Consider the following 21,937-nt stretch of genomic DNA (forward strand, 5'->3'; position numbering starts at 1 on the left):
CTGACAGTCAGGTATAGGAAGTATAGCAGAAAGGAGGTGTAAATGCGATCGTGACTTTATATTGTTTATTCATTTGCATTTTGGTCATTCGTCATTGTAGAACTATGTCGAATATTTGTGCACTGAATGGATGTAACTCCAGTTCAGATCGAAACAGTGATCTGACTTTTCATAAATTTTCGAAAAAAAAATGAACTCCGAAAGAAATGGATTCATCTGTGCAACAGAAAAGACAAATTTAATTCGGACTCTTTGAGGATTTGTAGTTTGCATCTTGAATAAACTGATTATGCAAGGAATCTTAAATATGAATTACTTGGAATCCCAATACTAAGACATCTTGTACAGTTAAAGACTGATGCAATACCAACAATGCATCTGCCTGCTTCAGAGGACAAGTTTAAAATTTGGTATTCTTTTGAAGTAAATTCGATGGTTCTTAATGAATCGGTTTATATTGTTAATACATTACAATGTGACAAATATTTGCTACTTAATAGTTACTATGTTTTCTGTTACCATTTATAAGTTAATATTACAAATGATCAGATGCCACGATTTCCCTATTTGGATTTTCTGTGGTATGCAAGGAGAGCGTAAGTGTAGTGGTATTCTATTCAAGTAAAGTTAACTGTTCACAATAAATCAGTTTATATAGTTAAATATATTTACAGTATGACATATATTTGTCACTTAATATTTACTATACTTACTATTACCATTGATAAATGTTGCAAATGGTTTGATGTCACGGTTTTCACTTTAGATTCTGGGTGGTGCAAAGGAAAGAGGAGATGTAATGTAAATCATTTTTTATATTTATTTTCTATACAATTAAACGTCTGAAAATTCCAGCTGATTTCCTATAAAGCTAACATTCATCACCAACGTGGTTTACGAAATTTTAATGTTTTCAAACTTAAAAGAATTGCTGGACTAGAACTTTGGGTCGGGGAATTAAAATACCAATATTCCCTTTGGTGAATAAATTGTTGACCTAGTTAATCTTTTTGCGATACCTACGCAAAGTTTCTTATTCCTTTGCCCAGTAAATAGTATAATTTAAGTTGACCATATACCATCAATTATGGACTTTGAGCCAGGGAATTGAACTACCAAAATTTCCTTTGGCGAATAAATTTTTCACCTCGTTAATCTTTTCATAATACCTGAGCAATATTTCATTTGTTTCTCTGCCAGTGAATATAACTGCAGTTGACCGGATGCCACCAATTATGAACTTTAGGTCAGGCCATTAAAATACCAAAGTTTCCTTTGGAGAGTACATGATTGACGTAGTTATTCTTTTTATAATACGTCGGCAATATTTCCATTGTTCTTTGCCCAGTAAATAATATGATTGAAGTTGACCGGATGCAACCAATTATAAGATCAGGCTTAACCATACAGGTAATGATAAATTGTCTTCAGTTGAATGTAAGTCACCAGTTATAACTTTTTTTCTTTTATACTAAATATCAGTTGTAAATATTACAGGAAATTACGTCTCTGCCAGCCGTAATGAAAAATAATTTTCATATCCATCTATTTCAACATTGCACCGCTGGGTTTCTAAGATCAGTGTAAAACCAGGAATATTAACATCAGTGTTAATGCCTTTACGCCATATAGCAAAGGCAATGACAGAAAGGGATCGTTTTGATGAATGATAAACACCAGTGCTATTGAACTTGGGTACTAATTAATACTTGCAAAAATTAGGTAGGGTTATAAAATGTACACTTGCCAACTTTCACCTTTGATAAAAAGGTGTTGCCGAAAAACCGCGTTTCATCGGCTCTGAATCCATTACTAGTTAAATATATACAGTATATTGTTCTTATGCATAATTTTTCTCATTTACAGGTTCACTAGAACTCCCAATATACTTCCTCTGAAGATACTTCAAGACTTTTCACAACTGCGTGACGGATTTCTGCAGATCATCTCACGTGGATGTCATTCTTTAGCGAAAACCATATTATGGGTGAGTGTTGTAAACCCATTTAGCTTTGTCCAAATCTATTGTCATTCCTGATTCTTCAATATCTTGATTTTTCTTAAGCGCAGCCTCCATTAGCGCAAGTTTTGACGCATTTGTTCAAGAATACTGTCAATCCGTTGATGTGGTTCTCAGGAAGGCATAAATTGACTGTGTATAATAAAAAATTGTTCTGGCTGGTGACTCCTGCATGTGGGAACGCGGCTTTGGTACTTATCAAAGGATTCTGTCTCCTTTAATGTTACAGAACTTTGTTTCTCTTGCTTGCAATCTGGTCGTGTTTCCTCAGGCTGTAGAGTACAGTTGAATGTCGTCATTGTGTTGGCAGTCATCATACATTTCCCTGTTATAAGTTGTTCAGTGCCAGTGTAAGCAGTCCCAGTAAAGCCAGTGATGCAAATTGTTTAAAGTCAAACTGCAGCTTCCAGTCAGTTTCTGGAAATCTCAGTATTAATAACATACCTGATACCCAGATGGGTATTAAACCTGTTGTAACAGTGCAGTGAAGATGCGCAAGACCAACAAATAATGCATTTACAACATAAATTTTTTTATTATTGATAGAGAAAATTTGCGCGATTCTTACAAAGTTAAGTAAAGAAAATGGAACTATGTATAGGCAGTTCACTGCTAAAACAACAATAACTACAACAATAGACAACAAAATTTTTACAAAAATACTAAATTTTAAATTCGGTGAAATGACTGATGGGCATACTTCTCTAGCACAGAGAAAGTATATAAACGAAAAATGACATTTGCATGATAATTGTATTAACTTCAAGTTTTTCCCCCAAGGAAAAAATGTGAGAATATTCACGATATTTTCCACATCTTGTTTGAGGAAAGCCCCGGTTGGTCCCGCCTAAACCCCAGAATCCTAAGACCAAAGTACTTGTTTCGGGATTTTTGCTTTTCTGACAGACTTGTCGCATAACTGGCAAATTACATTATATTATAATGTATTACCCCAAAAATCCTCAGGCTTTAGCCATTTGAATGCCTGTTTTGCTTTCCTTTCCCTTTTCATAATAGAATGTAGCTATATATTCCAATTTTGCATTCACAATTTTATACAAATGGTGTTTAAAAAACACCGTTTTCCATAATTTATGTAAAAGAAGTTTGCATTCCAAAATATTTTTTTCTTGACGATAAATTCAACTTCAATTGGCTAGTTATACTACAAGCTCTCAAATGTTCATTGAAATAAGTGTGGTTACCTGTCGGAAATAGATTTTTACTTCTTTAGATCACAAGTTATGAGAACGGCAAAGGAAAAAAAGTTATCGCTTATTTTGTAATATCTTCGGAACTGCGATGGTAGAAAGCTGATTTTTTTTACCGCGAAAGTAATTCCTTATTTAAGTAATAAGCCATGATGAATAATAACCGGTATAAATTATTACCAAAGTAGAGTGAATTTAATATTTAACTTTCAACCCACTTTCGAGAGTGGCATGTTATCGCGAAACTTGGCACTTTTTAGGCTAAGCAAGTTTCGTTGGAGATCGTAAGTTTACTTTAGTCATCCCATCATATTGTTGTCGTTTTCTTTATTTTCATTTTCATACAAAGAAAACATTGGTGCTTACAGTCAAGTTTATAATTTCCAACTTGAATAGATTAGGAGAACTAAGGAGATAGATAATACGGACATTTACGGTGATTTGTCGCCCAGTAACAGTGGTGGAAAAATTAATACTTGTTGATTTTTTGGGACATTAAACCACTGTATATGGAAATGTCAGTAACCAACATTCGGTAATTTCTAAAGACGTGGGTCTTATCTCCCGGTAAAAAAAAAAAAAAAGTCTCTGAAGCCCTGTAATTTTGCTCTAAAATAAGCAAATGGCAACATATTAAAATTTTTATTCATCTTCATCTTTTAACGAGCTTTTTTCGTATTCAATATTAGAGGCCAAGTAGTTTGCACTATCTCGGGCTTGAAGGCGTTGTTCGACTCAAAATAGGCTATTGCCTTGGCCTTTTGGCATTTTGCTTGCAACATGAACATGTTGTAATAAAATTGCAGTATGTTGCAATTATGCATTCGTGTTAGTGATAAGCAGCCTATTAGACGGCATTATACTCAGTTTGAAGGAAAAGTCCCGGTGGTTCCTCAAAATATCCAGATGGTTATAGCCTTACTACTGTATTTTGGTCATTTGTTAATTTGTTCAAACATTGAGGTGTTGTAATATATTTCAAATCAGGTTTTATATTCATGATGCGCTGTCCAAAAACCCGTATTATACCCAGTGTAAAGGATAAATCAGAGTGGCCAGTGAAATATCAAAGCAACATTGACTTAATTTTTATTTAGGCGATTGTTGTTTTTCTGTAATGAAGCAAATGACAGTATATTGCAATTTATATTCACATTCGTGGTTATCGTTCCAAAAGACTGTATTACCCTAAGTTTGAAAGAAGACCACCTGGTCCCCGAAAAATCCGGGGGCTATTGTCTTTCTATTTGGCTATTGTTGCGTTACTTGCAACATACTCTGTTGAGAGAATATTGTAATCACTGGCAAAAAAGTGATGAAATCGCAAAAGGGGGTAGTAAAGCCATGCCACAAGAGACAGATATGGAGGTCAGGGGATACAAAGGAAGGGATAGGGTGTGGCGCTTTGCTCCGCAACTAATAACTTATGATGAGAGCGAAAAGCAGAAGTAGGAGTCTTTTCTCAATCAGTATAGAAAGCGAGTGCCATTGTAACACGCATATTGAATAGGCTTCGGTTTGGACGAACTACCGCTGATGTGAAAATTATTCAAGAGCGCCTGATTCCAGTACCACCCAACACTGACCTGGCCCAGCTTTTTGTTGAACATTAGTCTCCACAACAGCAACAGCAACAATCGGGATGAGTTGACCTTATCATTTTCGACGAGAAAGAAGAAAAAAGAAGAAAAGACAAAAATTGTTACCCACAAAGAAGTTGTGTTTTTATGATCATGTGCTTTTGGGTGGATACATTTGCTATTATGTCTTCAAACTGTATTGCTTGAAGAAGTGCCGGTGTCTGTCTCTTCAGGTATGATTAGCTTTGTGTGTATTATTATGGCACTCGCTTTCTATACTGATTGAGAAAAGACGCCTACTTCTACTTTTTCCTTTCATGATAATTTATCATGTTGTGGAGTATAGTCCTACACCCTCCCCCTTCCTTTGTAATTCCTTGACCTCCATACCTGTCTCCTGTAGCTGGGCTTTACTACCCCTTTTGTGATTTCATCACTTTTTTGCCTGTGATTTCAGTCCTTTATTTGCAATGGCAACGCCCTACATAGAGAAAAATGTGGTAACAAAGGAGTGGGGTTATTTAGACTTTAGACATAGTTTTCTTAGACCTGTGTGGCTTCTCCGTGATTATGGTCAGCTCACCTCGTTCGCTGCATAATTATACAATTTGTGTGTATATATATATGTGTGTGTGTGGGCGCGCGCGCGCGTGCGTGAAAACTAGGGTAGCTCAACAATCACGAAAACCAAAACCGCGTGTGTAATAATTTTTAATTAAGACTAGACCACCCATGACCCTTTGGGTCACATTTTTAGTTACTGCATTTTTAACAAAAGGCCCCTATCCATACCATGCCCCTATCCATAACATACCATACCCATACCCATATCTGTACCATACCCATTATCCATATCTGTACCATACCCATAACCATACCTATGTCCATACCAGTATCTGTACCATACCCATATCTGTACCGTACCCATACCCATATATGTACCGTACCCATACCAATACCCATATCTGCACCATACTCATATCTGCACCGTACCCATACCAATACCCATATCCATATCAGACCCATACCTATACCCATATCTGTACCATACCCATACCTATACCACATCACCTGAACTCCAAAAATCGATATCTGGATCTCCAGAACTGTTTAACGGATTTCGATGAAATTTGGCACAATTAGAGACCTTAGTAGGAAACCTCTAAAGCCAGCGTTTCATCCCGGTCGGTTGAATATTTCCAGAGGTATAGAGGGCCAAAATCGGGGTTTTTGTGTACTCCGAGTTGCTGGACTTTACTAACCGCCAACACCGTGGTGGTTGATAGACTGGATGTTTGCAGTCAGAGTCGCAATTGGTGGATTAATTGATTAATTTAATGTTCTCCGGCATCGGAACAACTAAGGTCATTGATGCCAGTCGTAATTGGTGGAACAGCAGATTGCGTTATACCTAGCTTGGATAAAGATCGGGTTGGCACACTAATGATTATAACATTGAATTTTGGCGATTTTTGCGGTACTTGCCGCTTCTCATTCTATCAGTCAAATTCCATTAAACTCGTGATTAGCTACCAGATAGACTGCATGAAAGCAAAGTCTATGGCCCCCAAAATCCTCGGGCTGTTACCTTGTTAATTTTGAGATTTGTGCAATGCTTGCGACATTATTGTAGGCAAAACTGCACTATATTGTAATTTTGAATTCGTATTCGTGATTGGCTGCCCAGTAAACCGCATTTTACCTAGTCTGAATGGAAAATCTAGTTGGCTCCCACCCAAAATGCAGACTTGCTGTTTTGGTGAATTCTGTTTATCTCCTCTTTGATTAATGCGATTAGAGGATGGGATGATGTTGCTATATGTGTATGATGCATTGACATTCTATTATAAATTATATTCCATGCTCTTATGTAATTGTTAGGTCTTGGTTATACCAAGGATAGACACTAGTTTAAACACCCATTTAATAAATGGATATTGTAACCCCATTTTCCACAGGCCAGTTTGAAATATTCTAGCGAGTCACTTATCAGTCCCAACACCTTGTAATTCTGACTTCAACATCAGAATATCCTTGGCTTTTAGGACAAAGCCCTTTGAATTATTATCAATATGGTTAATCAGATTACATACTGGGATAAAAGGGTTTGAGCGTTACTACCCAGGGATAGATTACTGGGCATTACTGGCTGGGTAATATTTGATAAATTGTGTGTCACAAGTGAAGCTGGGTTATTGTGTGGTGTCATTGTTGTCTGCTCTGTCTACTGTAATGAATGGGTTAATGTCTGAACTGTTAGCTTTGTTAGAATTGAATGGTGTGGAAGTGACAGGTGCAGCCATTTCCCTTTTCTTATCAGTAATTTGATCAGACAGTTGTTGCATAAATTATCAAAGAAATCCTCTCTCTCTCTCTCTCTCTCTCTCTCTCTCTCTCTCTCTCTCTCTCTCTCTCTCTCTCTCTCTCTCTCCATAACCCTCCATTTTGTAGGCTATGCTACAGAAGGCATATAGGTTAAAAGATCAATGTAGGTTACAATACAATAGGCTGCGCTATCACTGGTTTGCAATAACTTAGGCTACACTATCATCACAAGTTTACAAGACCTTAGGCTAGGGTAACATAGGCCTAAATACCATAGGTTAGGATATCACACCTAACAATATATACAGGCCTAATGGCCAAACTCTAGGACGTAGGGGTGGATGTATCAATCTATAACAGATATATACATCCTACACCGTTGCCACCATATACATAATATTACTACCGCTTGTGGCTATTATATATTCGTATGTCAATTGTTCTGATTTACATTCAGAGGCTACCATTCATTTTAGGAAAATTAATTAATACTACAGTATACACAACAATTTAGGCCTTTTATTAGCTGGAACAGGTACTTGACGTCGAAGACGGACGAATCTTGAGATTAAGTTAAGGCTGAGGAATGGAGAGTAGACTCCCTCAGTTTCTGTAATGTTTCTTAGTTTTCAACAGAAGGTAGATACATTGTGAAAGCAACATACTCTTAGTTTGAGTCCTTCCATAATTGTTCCCTTCTAGTGGTTCCTTTTTACAAGAGAGAAATTTGGCATTTCAAATGGAAAACAAGGGGACCTACATTCCTTTCCCCTCCCGCGTCGTCGTACACGTCTCAAACATTGCGGTTTGAACTTAGTCAACTATGCACTTAGTTACATTTACGCGCTTCCATAAGCACACTCGATCATAGACAACCTCAACTTCGAGTGGTCAACTTAACGTCTTGATAACACAAAAACCAATTTGTTTTTCCACTCCAATTATGAAGGGTACTGCCATTAAATTAAATTAAGGCTTTCCATCATTACAGCATGTCCCCACTCTCTCTTCACAGTGGGAGAGAGGGATAGACAGCGAAGCAAACGCGTTAGTTTCTATTGGCAAGTTTTATTGCCTGACACTTTTGGGTTCATGAAAGCCTTCTTCAAGGTAATGACACAAGCTCATTACTTTTAGCCCTGAAGTCTAGCAGTTGCAACATCCCATATATCCAACAAACTAAAGGTGCAGGACTCCTTCCTTAGCTCTTCCAGGCCAGGTCACCAGGAAGGTATTCCCAGGTGGACAGAACCAACCAGTTGGTTGAGAGATTTGCCCAGACTCCCCTCCCCGCAATGGGTAAGTCTTCTATATGAAGAATAATGGTTTGTAAATGTGTAAGAACAAATAGCAGATTTTTAAAGTAATCTATATTTTTCCTAATATTATATACAAACCTGAAGTTCTTTACATTCATGTCCCACCTCGGCCTTGAAATTAGAAAATTTCTTACTGAATCGACATTCAGCTTCTGAAATGTCATTCAGACAAATAACAGACCAGATGTGGTTGATAGAAACCACAACAAGAAACCAATTAGAAAATTACCTGACTATAAAAAACATTGATATTATAAAGGTACAAATGATAACATGACAGCATGAACAGTGTACGGGGTACCATAGTAGTTCCAGATAATAATGAAGAACCAATAGAAAAGAATTCATTGCTGGACTCCCTTAAAAAGAGGTACAGCAAAGTGCAAGACTGTGAAATATACAGCATAGCCAGTAGACAAAGTTATAGAAAATCATTAAGAAGAGCAAAAACAAAATTTTGAAGGCCAAGATTTACCTATAGAAATTAAAATTATGGGACAAAACAGAGAAATTAGACCGTATCTTCCAAAACCACTACAATGTCCAAAACTGTAGTAAGTACGGACATACAAAGAAATATTGCCGAAATACATGTCAGTGCGTATTGTGGATCTAACGAACATGACACACAATGGATGTGCGGCGAACCTAAACATGCGAACCGTGGGCAAAATCACCATTCATGGTCTAAGGAATATATTTATCAAATATGCAACACAGAATTAAAATTACTGCAGGAGAGAACAGGTATGCCATTAAAGAGGCCAAATTAGAATTGAAAGTCAGAGAAACTTACCATTTCTACTATAAGAAGATCAAACAATGAAACAAAAATGAAATAGATAAGAGTAACAAAACTTTGATAGATAAATCTCAGGAATGAACCAAAATACAAAGAACCAATATCTCATTTTGAGATATTGGGACAAATGGAAGCACAAGAAGGTAATACATATACCACAGAAATATAAGAAGAAAGTTGTAATGAACTGGAAGCTAAAAAAAAAAAAAAGAAGAGGCCTTTAGAGAGAACTCCATCCAAAACCAAAAAGCCAGCTATTATTAGAGAGAGATTTGTTAAAGTAAAGACAAAAGACCCGAAGAAAGAACACAAACCAAAAACTAAAATATACCGTTGTCTCTTAAAATAATAATAGAACCAACGGAAGCAGATACCCAAAACATCAAAGAAATAGTTGAGGAACAAACCATTGACAAGGATGATTATGTGAATGGAAAAGAGAATACTCCATATAACCAATAATAATTGGTGCAGCAAGAGTAAACGAAAAAAGAATGATACATGAAAACACATGTGGATGTAACGAACGTTTCATTGAATTGTGCAACAAAAGTAGAAACATCAAAAGACAGTTTAACAAACACTATGAGAAATTTTATAAAATACAGAAATAAAGAAACTGCTAGTTTAGACACTAATGAAAAGGGCTGTATGTGCATTGGACACTTAATATATAAAGAAAAACAAATAAATGTCGTAAATAAAATTTTATAAAAATGCAAATTGATAATCCTCAAGAAGAAAATAACACTTGAACACACTTAACGTAATACTTTCAATAATTATATTATACAATGGAACGTACATTTAGGAGAAATACAAAGATTACTAAGGAAACGAACCAATGGTACTGTATTATTGTTTACAAAATGTCAACGAAACAGCATCGAAAAACGTACAATATACAGTAGGTAAATATATTTTAGCATCACATCTAGAGAGGAAGAAGGAAATTTTAGGTACAGCCATATATGTACATAACAAAGTAGCTTATGACAAAGTACTTGTGTTTTGACTGACGTACAAATATCGAGTATTAGAATACGACTAAAAAACGATAATTATGTAATTTATAAATTATACAACCAACCTAATAAAAGTTATGATACTGATAACCTTAAAGAATTAATTAACAATGCCAAGGAACTTACATTAATAGTAGGTGATTTTAATGCTCACAACCCAATATGGGACTAATTGTACAAACTCAAATGGAGCAGGAAGTAAAATAGATTAATTCATGGATCAAACGACATGTGCTGTATAAATGATGATGAAATCAGCACATTATTCAAAAACACATGGAACATTTTCCTCAGCAGACTTAACTTGTGTGCCTCAAGTGTAGCAGACAGATTAGACTGAATACGGTTGAAGACTTGTATACCAGTGATCATTCTCAATATTAATTTCATTATTACAAAATGATCCTGCAAAAACATGTCCTCACTATAACATTTTTAAAGCAGATTAGGAGCGATGTGAAATGCACACTAGGAATATCCCACCATTTGAGTATTTAAAAGACCATAATGAAACTAATAAATTTCTTGTTGATTTCATTAAAAATGCTGCTAGAAACTAATATCAAAATCAAAACCTCATCCAACAAAACACAAAGTTCAATCCCCTCGACTTGGGACCAACTTTGACATGGTGAGCTCTTGAACCCCAAGAATTTGTTCCAGGTTTGAGTCCAAGAATCCCATATATCATTATATATTTCTTTGGATTAATTTTTTGGGGAATTTTCTACTTTGCTAAAATTCATTGACCTGATAAATAGAAAAGATATCATCGCTCAGACTGGGTTTAAACCTGAAGTTAAATACAGTAGTTGGAATTGTGGTAGGACCATCAACTACCTGATAATGTTTGGACCTGAGATATCAGATTGATAGTTCAAGGGCGGAACTATTCTTCAAAGGCTGGGCCACGGATTCCAGGGGTCTGGTTCTGGGGATAGGACTTTCGGTATTCTATACGGTTTGCCCATGATATGATTAGGGTGGGGATTTTGCATTCTTGTAATACTCTCGGTCCTAACAAGCAGGTTTGGCTTACACTTGGGCCATTCTAATCATGTTGTGCCATCCCCTGTTTGGAAGGGTAGGAGCGTGGACATTTGGGAGTCGGTTCTCACTTGTGACATTGGTGGAAGAATAAACTCCATGAAAGGCTGATGGAATCTTTTTAAGGTTTTCAGGTTTACTTAATTTCTTTTCCTTTCCATTCGATCTTTGAGTTGTAGTAATGAAGGTCAGAGTGCCCTGGCCCTTTGATGATACTGTTTGGCACAGATGACGACCTCCGACAAGACCTCGACACAAGTGACAACTCTTGGCATGAACCTGACCATGGATGTAGAATGCTCTAGTGGTGGTACTACCTCTCAGGGTAGTCATCACAAATTGAAAACTCACCGGTGTGGGAACACCGTGGATAATTTGAAAGTACAGCACTGTATTGTATGTAGAGCACATTCCTGAATGTAACAACAAAACTATCTCTCTTTCATTTGCTAGTTACGGTAAAATAATAGAGCAAGAATGAACGTTGATGAAAATGAAGGAATATAGAAAGTATGGGTAACTTTTGAAAAACATGAAGCTGCACTTAAAGCCAGCAGCAATATTAATAATATCAAAATTTGTAAATCGTCTGTCAAAGGAGCACTGTCTGACAAGACCCTTAAAAACATGGATGTTTATAGACCATCTCAATGGGTACTAGTGGCTCAGCCAAATTTGGAGGACAAGGCCACTCTTGAAAGAACTCCCAAACCTCCAATGTGGTTGATAGTATCTGCTAGGGAGGAAAATTACAATTACTACAACCTTAGCAACCAAAAATGTTGGGGGTACTGATATGGGCAGCATCTCAAGGTTTGGTAAAGGAAGTGTCCTTATTCACGCCAAATCAAAGACCCAGTCCATATGTTGACACTGAAAAAGTTCGAGTAAGATGACATGATAAAAGAAACTAGACCACACGTGAATTTCAGTTATGGAAGAGGAGTAGTATTTGATAGAGACCTTAGTGAATTGATGGAAAGTGAAGTATTAGAAATTAGTCTAATCTCTGTATGGAAGGTAAGAAAATTCAAAGGCAAATATAGTCATTTTAGCTTTGAGGACCTGATGTACCATCTTATGTCAATTTTGGAAATGAAAGGGTCAAAGTTAAACCATTTTTATCAGAACAACCAAAATGTATTAACTGCGAACTGGATCATACCCCATCCAATAAAAATTGTAGACAGTATAAATATGAAGAGGCAGCTGTGTGTAAAACTAATGCTGACCATATAAGCATTAGTTATGCTAAAAAATTAATTGGCCAGACAAAGACCTATGCTATGGCTCTGAATTCTGTAGCCCCTATAAAAACTCAAGTCAACAATGTAACACCTTTACCTGCTGTAAAAGTAAGAACTCCTGAGACTAAGACCCAGTTATCTGGTCCAGGCGCTAGCCTGCTAGGGTTGAAGCACTCCTCTTTAAGGAAGATGTACCTATTTACTGCATATGGTAGAATCATCTGCTATTGAAGAAACCTCCTTCTGTCCTCCCATCTCTCATGCAACAAGAAATCCTTCCCAAAGAAATGGAACAAGAGTAAGAACCTTCATCCCTCCTCCAAACCCCATAAAGTTCCAAATGAGAGCAACAGCCAAGAAATCAACTTGATCCTTCTCTTTCTTTTTCTTTTTCCCTCCACCTTTGAAGGACTTTTTGATTTGGCAACCTCTGGTCTCGAGTGACATGGCAGCGTATGTTTCAATACCCAACCCAACGCCCTTTCTTCCCAGCATGCGAGTAGTTATTGCGCGGTATGGCGACAGTTCGAGACAAGATGTTTGTTAGGCCAACAAGCTTTGTTTTGTGTGTATTTAGTCTGTAACATCCATTTGCTTTTTAACAAACCTAAGTTGATTACATATATAATCCGGATGTCTACACAGATAAAAAGAAAATAGTAGTTGACAGACCTCCATTCTGCTCTGTATCCAAAAGCTGGATAATAAGAAAATACATAATCTGTATAAAAAGCTAATAAAAACATAATGGAGCTAATCATAAGTCACATATCTCAAGACATACTAAAGAAACTCCTATAAAGTCCATTAGGAAAATAAATCAAAGAAATAGTATAGATTACAGGAATTGCCCTCGGCAGATCCTGCACTAAAAATTCAATCTGGACATTTTACAATGGAACTGTAAGGTGTCTAAGGATTCATTCAGAAATTGTATATGTATTATTGCATGAGCATAATCCTGGGGTTGTATGTCTCCAAGAAACTAAATTAGGGGATGCAGTATACAATCTGGGTCTAAACCATGATGAGCCCCACTGTTGGGGACCATGCCTATGGAGGTGTTGCAATAATTATTGCTGAAACACTGTAACATTTTACTGTTCCCCTGAGCAAGCAGCTTCAAGCAATTGCTATCCAGGCTACTTTTGATTGTGATATCACAATCTGCTCTCTTTACCTTCTCCCAAAATGTAGGTTCACCCCTAATGAGATTCAAGGTTTAATTAATCAACTTCGTCCTCCTTTTTTACTACTTGGTGATTTTAACTCTCACAACCCACTTTGGGGTGGTCATTTTTTAGACACAGAGGGTAGGATCATTGATGACATTGTTAATAATAATGATCTTACACTTTTAATGATGGTACTGTGACATATCATGATATCTGTACAGGTGATTCATCGGCTATAGACGTAAGTATTTGCTCTTCTTCTCTCTATCTGGATTTTAACTAGTCTGTAGATGAATTTCTACATGACAGTGATCGCTTTCCTATCCATCAGTCCTACATGACAGTGATCACTTTCTTATCCATCTGAAGTTTGAGAAATGTCTCCTCGAATTTTCTCTTAAATGGAAGGAAAAGGAAGCAGATTGGGTCAAATTTCAGGAAGGTATTAACCTATCCCAGGAATTTGAGTCCTTGAGTCCCATATACAGTAAAGGCTTATGAGTACTTTGCCACTGAAATATTGAACAGTGCTGAAAACTCAATACCTAATGCAAAGGCAAACCATGCAGACCTGCTGTTCCATGGTGGAATGAAACCTGTGGTAATTTGAGGAAAATTACCAGGAAATGTTACAGGCATTATAAATCCAGTCAATCTTTAACAGCAAAATGTATATACCAACGAGCTATGGCAAAACAGAGAAAATTTTTAAAAAGTAAAAGAGAGTCTGGCTTTTTATATAAATGGCATAAATTCTAAGACCCCATCCCAGTTAATCTGGAAAAAGAGAAGAAAGCAAAATGGCAAATACGTTCCATCGCCAACGCCTTGTCCGAAAATCAATGGAGGCCTTGTCACCAAGCCTGATGAAGTTGCTGAAAAACTGGGTAAGCATTTCTCTGAAGTATCAAGTTCTAGGAACTATTCAACTCTGATTCCAGAATATTAGGAATTCGGCCATTTCCCTTAATTTAAATTCTGAAAATTGTGAATCTTACAATGCCAAGTTAACTTTAAGGGAATTATGGAATGCTCTATCATCATCTGAATCGACATCCCACAGGAATTCTTTATAGCATGCTCAAAAATCTTCCAGATTCAGCTAAATCTTATCTTCTTGAAGTCTTTAACAAAATATGGGAAACTGGTATTCTTCCCCCTTCTTAGAAGATTGCACTTGTTGTCCCCATTAAGAAACCATTGAAAGATCCATGTCTTCCTGCAAGCTATCAGCCAATATCTCTTACAAGTTGTGTGTGTAAATTGTTTGAGAAAATGGTGAATTCTAGGCTAATGTGGCGTCTAGAGAAAAATGGTTTATCATCATCTGTCCAATTTGGCTTTAGGAGAAATCGTTCCACTCTGACCCACTATTAAGATTATCATCCTAATTTCAGCAAGGTTTCTCAGAACGCAGTCAGACTGTTGGATCCTCAATCTCAAAAAAGCCTATGACACTACTTGGCATTTTGGTATTATTAAGCAACTTCGTACATGGGAATACAAGTTAATATGTTAAATTTCATCAGCACATTTCTAAGTGAGAGGTATATCAAAGTTAGAATTGGAATTACCTTGTCTAATGCTTTTGAGCTAGAGGAAGATGTCCCACAAGGCAGTGTATTGAGTGTCACCTTGTTTGCTGTGTCTATAAACAGCATGTTGAATGTCTCACCTCCAGTAAAGGCATCTTCGTTTGTCAATGACCTTGCTGTATGTGTCACTAGTTATGATGCTATTGCACCTTGTAATTTCTTGCAAAAGTCAATTAATGCAATCAGCATTGGGCTGATGACAATGGCTTTCAATTCTCCCCTTCCAAACTGTGGCAGTTCATTTTACTAGAAGTACTCAAAAGGAAACCATTCCAAATATTAAGCTGAAAGATACTCTGGAGGTGAAATTTTTAGGGATGATTTTTAAAAAGCTAACATGGGCTAGTCTTATTGACTCCTTGAAAATTAAGGTAAAGAAATCCTTAATATTTTAAGAAGTCTCAGGTTTTAACTGGGGTGCTGACAAGAGTCACTTTTACAGTTTGACTTGTTATGTAAATCTGAGATTGAGTATGGTTGCCAAGTCTACTCTTCAGCAAGTGAAAGCAAATTTAAGGAGTTGGATGTAGCTCATCATGCTGGTCTAAGAATATGCTTTGGTGCATTTGAGACATCACCAGTTGAAAGCTTATATACTAGCACTGAAGAGCTCCCTCTAGATTTACATAGAAACTGGGACTGCGGTATATGATCAAATTAAGAGGTTATCCTGAAAACCCTGCAGCATCCATTCTTAACCAAAACAATCCTCATAAGTTTGCCAACACTAGAGCATCCAAGCCTTTTCATGTAAGAATTAGTGCCGCAGTTGACAGTGTGTCTATTAAAAACCAAAAAATTAAGGGAGTACATTGCCATAAGTTGCCTCCTTGGTTGACCCCAGAACCATTGGTCTGTCAAAAAGCTGCTGTTAAAAAAATCAGTTAATGTCCAGGAAGTGAAGGCTCGTTTTCTTGATCATGACCAAATACATTAGGGTTCTGTTAAACTATTCACTGATGGGTCAAAGACATCAAGTGGCATTGGTTGTGCTCTTGTTCATGGTAATAGCTCATATGCAGGCAGACTGTCTAATAATGCCTCTATTTTTACAGCTGAATTAACTGCATTAGCCAAATCTCTTGAGATTGTTTGTACTCTACAGGGTAATACTTTCACCATATATTCAGATTTCTATACTGCACTCAAGGCCATCAAGCAATATAACCCTAAACATCCAATTATTCAGTTTATTCAAGAATGGTTGTATAGACTTGCTTCCAAATTCAAATTAGTCCATTTTTGCTGGGTCCTGCCCATGTAGGCATTGTAGGTAACAAACTTGCTGACCATGAAGCAAGAGATGTCATTACTAAAGATGACATTCTATTCCACCATATTCCTGCTACCGATATGAAATGGACTATTCGCTCATATATCAAAAATAAGTGGCAGGTGCACTGGTCTTCTCCCCTTCTGGCCAACAATAAAAAATACAGGAAGATCAGACAAAGTATTGAACATTGGCCATCTGGATTCCATCAAAACCAAAGGGTAGAAATTGTATTTTGTCGTCTGAGAATTGGCCACACTCGTTTGACCCACAGATTCTTTTTAGAGGGGGAACTGCATTAGTCTGTATACAGTGTCTCTCCTCTTACTGTGGAACACATGTTATTGCATTACCATAGGTATGCTGCAGCACATCAAAGACATGGGTTAGTAGGCAGGGGTATAGCAGAACAATGTTAATAACATTGTTGTTTTCCCTAGAGACATTAACCTCTATAATGAAATTTAATATTGACCTCTTGGTACATTGCCAAGTGTAGTATATATACTTTTGCAGTTGTGTATATAAGCATGTTTATGTGTAATCTTTATTTTTTACTTTTTTTACACAGTAAAGGTTATATGCATATCTTAAATGCAAAGTTTTTTATGGGGAATATCAGTTTTTGCCAAATGTAAATTTTTACCATAGTTTTAAAATCATTCTTTTATTTTATTTATTTGCTAATTTATACATTCATTGCCATACCTATTCATCTCAAACCAAATAGAGCTTGAATAATCCCTCGGATTCCAGTGCTTGGCTTCAAGCCCAAATTTCATATTCTGTTCAATTCACACAAAGTTCCATGGTGGTCTGATAAGCTAACAGAATTATTAAAAATAAAACACTCAATAGGGAGACAATTAGATAATTTAAATAAAAATTAAATAATATTAATAAAACATTACCAATATTAGAAGGTACTTTGCAAAAAATTACTCTATTCCTACAAAATTTAACCATTAAAACCTCTATACAACAAAATATCTGCAAAATTTAAAAGTAAGTAATTCAAGGAAGAATCATTTCATATAAGAAATACAGTATGTATCAGATCTCTCTAATAATACTTCCATACAAAAAATACAGAAAAAATTCAAGAAAATAAATGGTATCCATATTAAACCACTTTGATATGCCATATTAACCCTTAAACGCCGAGCCTCTATTTACGAAAGTGTCTGCCGTATGCCGGCGGTGTTCGGGAGTTAGCACAGAAGCGGAAAAAAAGTTTTTTACAAAAATCACAGCATGCTTAGTTTTTAAGATTAAGAGTTCATTTTTGGCTCCTTTTTGTCATTGCCTGAAGTTTAGTATGCGACCATCAGAAACGAAAAAAAATATCATCATTTATAAATATTGAAATATATGACAGCACAAAAAAATTTTCATATATAATTGTATATAAATCGCGCTGTGAGCAAAACGGTTAAAGCTAATGAGTTTTTTTCTTTGTATTGTACACTAAATTGCGATGATTTTGGTATATAACAAATTGTAAAACGATCAAAGCAACACAGAGAAAATATTATCAAAATGATGCGTCAATCAGTAACGCATGGACGTAAAAAAAGTTTTTTAAAAAAATTCACCATAAATCGAAATATTGTGCTAGGGACTTCCCGTTTGTTGCAAAATGAAGTTAATTGATTGAATATTACTAGACTGTAAGTGTTTTAGCTTACAATTGCAGTTTTCGACCATTTCGGTCGAGTCAAAGTTGACAGAAGGTCGAATTTTTTTCTATTTATCGTGATTTATATGAAAATATTTCAAAACTGATAAAAGCCACAACCATGAGTTATTTTTTTGTATTCTACATGAAATTTCGCACATTTTCATATATAAAACTTCATGTAACGACTAATATAAAAGAGTGCAAGCATTACGACAAAGTGACGAAAGAATTTCTGAGATGTTCGGCCGAGTTACCGCGCACGGACATAAGGAAAAAGTTTTTTTTCCAAATTTCACCATAAATCGAAATATTGTGCTAGAGACTTCCAATTTGTTGAAAAATGAACGTAAATGATTGAATATTACTATAATGTAAGAGTTTTATTACACAATTTTTTTCGACCATTTCCGTCGAGTCAAATTGACCAAAGGTTGAAATTTTGGCACTTATTGTGATTTATATGAAAATATTTCAAAACCGATAGAAGCTACAGCCATGTGTTGTTTTTTTGTTGTATTTTTCATGAAATTGTGCACATTTTCATATATAAAACTTTATGTAACGGCTAATATAAAACGGTGCAAAAAATTACGACAAAATGGCGAAAGAATTTCTGAGATTTTCGGCCGAGTTACCGTGCGGACGTAAGGAAAAAAGTTTTTTCAAAATTCACCATAAATCTAAATATTGTGCTAGAGACTTCCAATTTGTTGCAAAATGAACGTAAATGATTGAATATTACTAGAATGTAAGAGTTTTAGCTTACAATTGCGTTTTTTTACTCTTTCCGTCGAGTCAAAGTTGACCAAAGGTTGAAATTTTGGCACTTATCGTGATTTATATGAAAATATTTCAAAACTGATAGAAGCTACAACCATGCGTTGTTTTTTTGTTGTATTTTACATGAAATTGCGCACATTTTCATATATAAAACTTTATGTAACGGCTAATATAAAACGGTGCAAAAATTACAACGAAATGACGAAAGAATTTCTGAAATTTTCGGCAGAGTTACCGCGCAGACGTAAGGAAATAGTTTTTTTCAAAAATTCACCATAAATCGAAATATCGTGCTAGAGACTTCCAATTTGTTGCAAAATGAACGTAAATGATTGAATATTACTAGAATGTAAGAGTTTTAGCTTACAATTGCGTTTTTTGACCATTTCCGTCGAGTCAAAGTTGACCAAAGGTTGAAATTTTGGCACTTATCGTGATTTATATGAAAATATTTCAAAACTGATAGAAGCTACAACCATGTGTTGTTTTTTGTTGTATTTTACATGAAATTGCGCACATTTTCATATATAAAACTTTATGTAACGGCTAATATAAAACGGTGCAAAAATTACAACGAAATGACGAAAGAATTTCTGAAATTTTCGGCCGAGTTTGGCGCAGACGTAAGGAAAAATTTTTTCAAAATTCACCATAAATCATAATATCGTGCTAGAGACTTCCAATTTGTTGCAAAATGAACGTAAATGATTGAATATTACTAGAATGTAAGAGTTTTTAGCTTACAATTGCGTTTTTTTACCATTTCGGTCGAGTCAAAGTTGACCAAAGGTTGAAATTTTTTGTAGTCGACATACGGTACGTCCACTCGTCACCCGACAGACAATTTTAGTCGACTTACCATACGTCCAGTCGGCGCTTAAGGGTTAAACAATGGAAAAAGAATACTTGATCTGAAAGAAATAAGTGATATAATATGAGAAAACCTGGCAAATGTAAGTGGTGATAAAAATTTAGATGAACACTTCTGCACAAAGAAAATATAGAATTAACATCTTTTGAAATAATAGGTATGAAAATTTAATATGGAAGAGTTGGAATATGCTCTCTTGAACAGCAATAAATCTGCTCCTGGAGGTGACAACATTTGTTTTGGGATGATCTGCCTCTTAGCACCTTTGGCATAGTCATACTTATTACAGTTTTAAAATCATTTATGGCTTCGAAATTTATTTCCTGATGAATGGCGTAAAGCTATAATAATTCCTATCCCCAAACATGGAAAAGATTCCAGTAATGTAAATAATTACAGACTAATTTCTTCAAGTTGCTTATGCAAGTTGTTAGAGAAAATGGTAAATTCTCAACTAATATGGCACATTCGAGAAAACAAAATTTTGACTCCCACTCAATTCGGGTCACAATTTAACAGATCTACATTAGATTCTCTCTCTAACTTAGAAGACCATATACGTAGAGGATTTGAACAAAAACAAATTACTATAGCTGTCTTTTTTGACGTTGAAAAGGTATACAACACTACATGGAGGTATGCTATATAAAAAAACTTTATATAAAAATGGCATCCATGGAAATTTACCTAGGTTTATCCAAAACTTTTTGACAGATCGCAGTTTTCAAGTGAGAATTAATGTTTTATCCAGAACATTGCCACTTGAAAATGGTGTTCCACAACAACGCGTCCTTAGTGGCACACTTTACTTTAGCAATAAATGATACCAGTAATAATCTACTTATTGGAATTAAAAGTAACCTGTTATTGGATGATTTTGCCATATATTATTCAGCATCTCGAATAAAGCATGCAGAACGAATCATTAATAAAAGCATAATAAAAATAGATGAATGGGCCTCATCTGTAGTTTTTAAATTTTCCATAGATAAAACTAAGGCAATCATGTTTTATAAAGATAAAGTGGAAAAAAGATGAAGAAATAGATTTAAAAGTCACAAACCTTAGTGTACCAACTGGCCAAACAGCAAAATTTTTAGGATTAGTTTTCGATACTCACTTGAACTGGAAAGCCCACATTTAACATACATAAAATCAAAATGTAAAAGAGCATTAAATCTAAAAAACTACTGAACACTACTTGGGGAGCTGATAAATATAACCTTACTGTACTGTATAAAGCAATAGTGCTGTCTATCATTGATGTCTATCATTGATTACTGAAGCAAAATATATGACTCAGCATCAGACACAACGCTGAAAACGTTAGACCCTGTTCACAATGAAGGCCTGAAAATATGTTTAGAAGCCTTTAGATCATCACCAAAGTCATCTTTGCAAGTTGAATGTGGTGAAGTACCTCTCTGTCTCCATAGAAAGCTAGTAACAATGAAGAGCGCCCTGAGAACACAGACAAGTGATTCTCCAACAAAAAAATTATTTGAATTAAGAGATGTATTTATAAACAAGTTGAATGTGGTGATCTGCCTCTCTGTCTCCATAGAGAGCTAGCAACAATGAAGAGTGCCCTGAGAACTCAGACAAGTGATTCTCCAACAAAAAAATTTTTTTAATTACGAGATGTATTTATACACAATCATCTACCACCTTTCCCAATTAGAGCTAGAAGATTGATTGAGTCACTGGACATAAATACAGTATACAGTTTCCTTCAATAGTAAAATTACCTCCTCCTTCGACAATGAATAAAATGAGAATTTTACACACTTGAATTATTTATCAAAAAGTAACTAATAAACCCAAGAACACCAAAGACAACATACAACAGAGCATATAAAACACCATAGACAACATGCAATAGAGCATATAAATCGAAAAGGTCTACATTACACAATATACACAGATGGATCTAAATCAGAGTACAGAGTGGGATAATGCTGCAGTATCCCAAGAAAAAACATATCA

The 21,937-nt window shown here is 35.6% G+C and overlaps 1 long non-coding RNA gene across 2 annotated transcripts in view; it reads left to right on the top strand.

The window, feature by feature from the left end:
* Positions 1-21,937, top strand: part of LOC136855146 (uncharacterized) — a 50,493-nt gene that overhangs the window by 2,655 nt on the left and 25,901 nt on the right. For both annotated transcript variants that reach the window (XR_010857924.1, XR_010857925.1), the window contains exon 2: positions 1,867-1,987. This is a non-coding gene — a long non-coding RNA (uncharacterized lncRNA). The remainder of the gene's footprint in view (positions 1-1,866; positions 1,988-21,937) is intronic.

Source organism: Macrobrachium rosenbergii, chromosome 30 (genome assembly GCF_040412425.1).
Source record: "Macrobrachium rosenbergii isolate ZJJX-2024 chromosome 30, ASM4041242v1, whole genome shotgun sequence".
In the NCBI taxonomy this organism is placed as follows: domain Eukaryota; kingdom Metazoa; phylum Arthropoda; class Malacostraca; order Decapoda; family Palaemonidae; genus Macrobrachium; species Macrobrachium rosenbergii.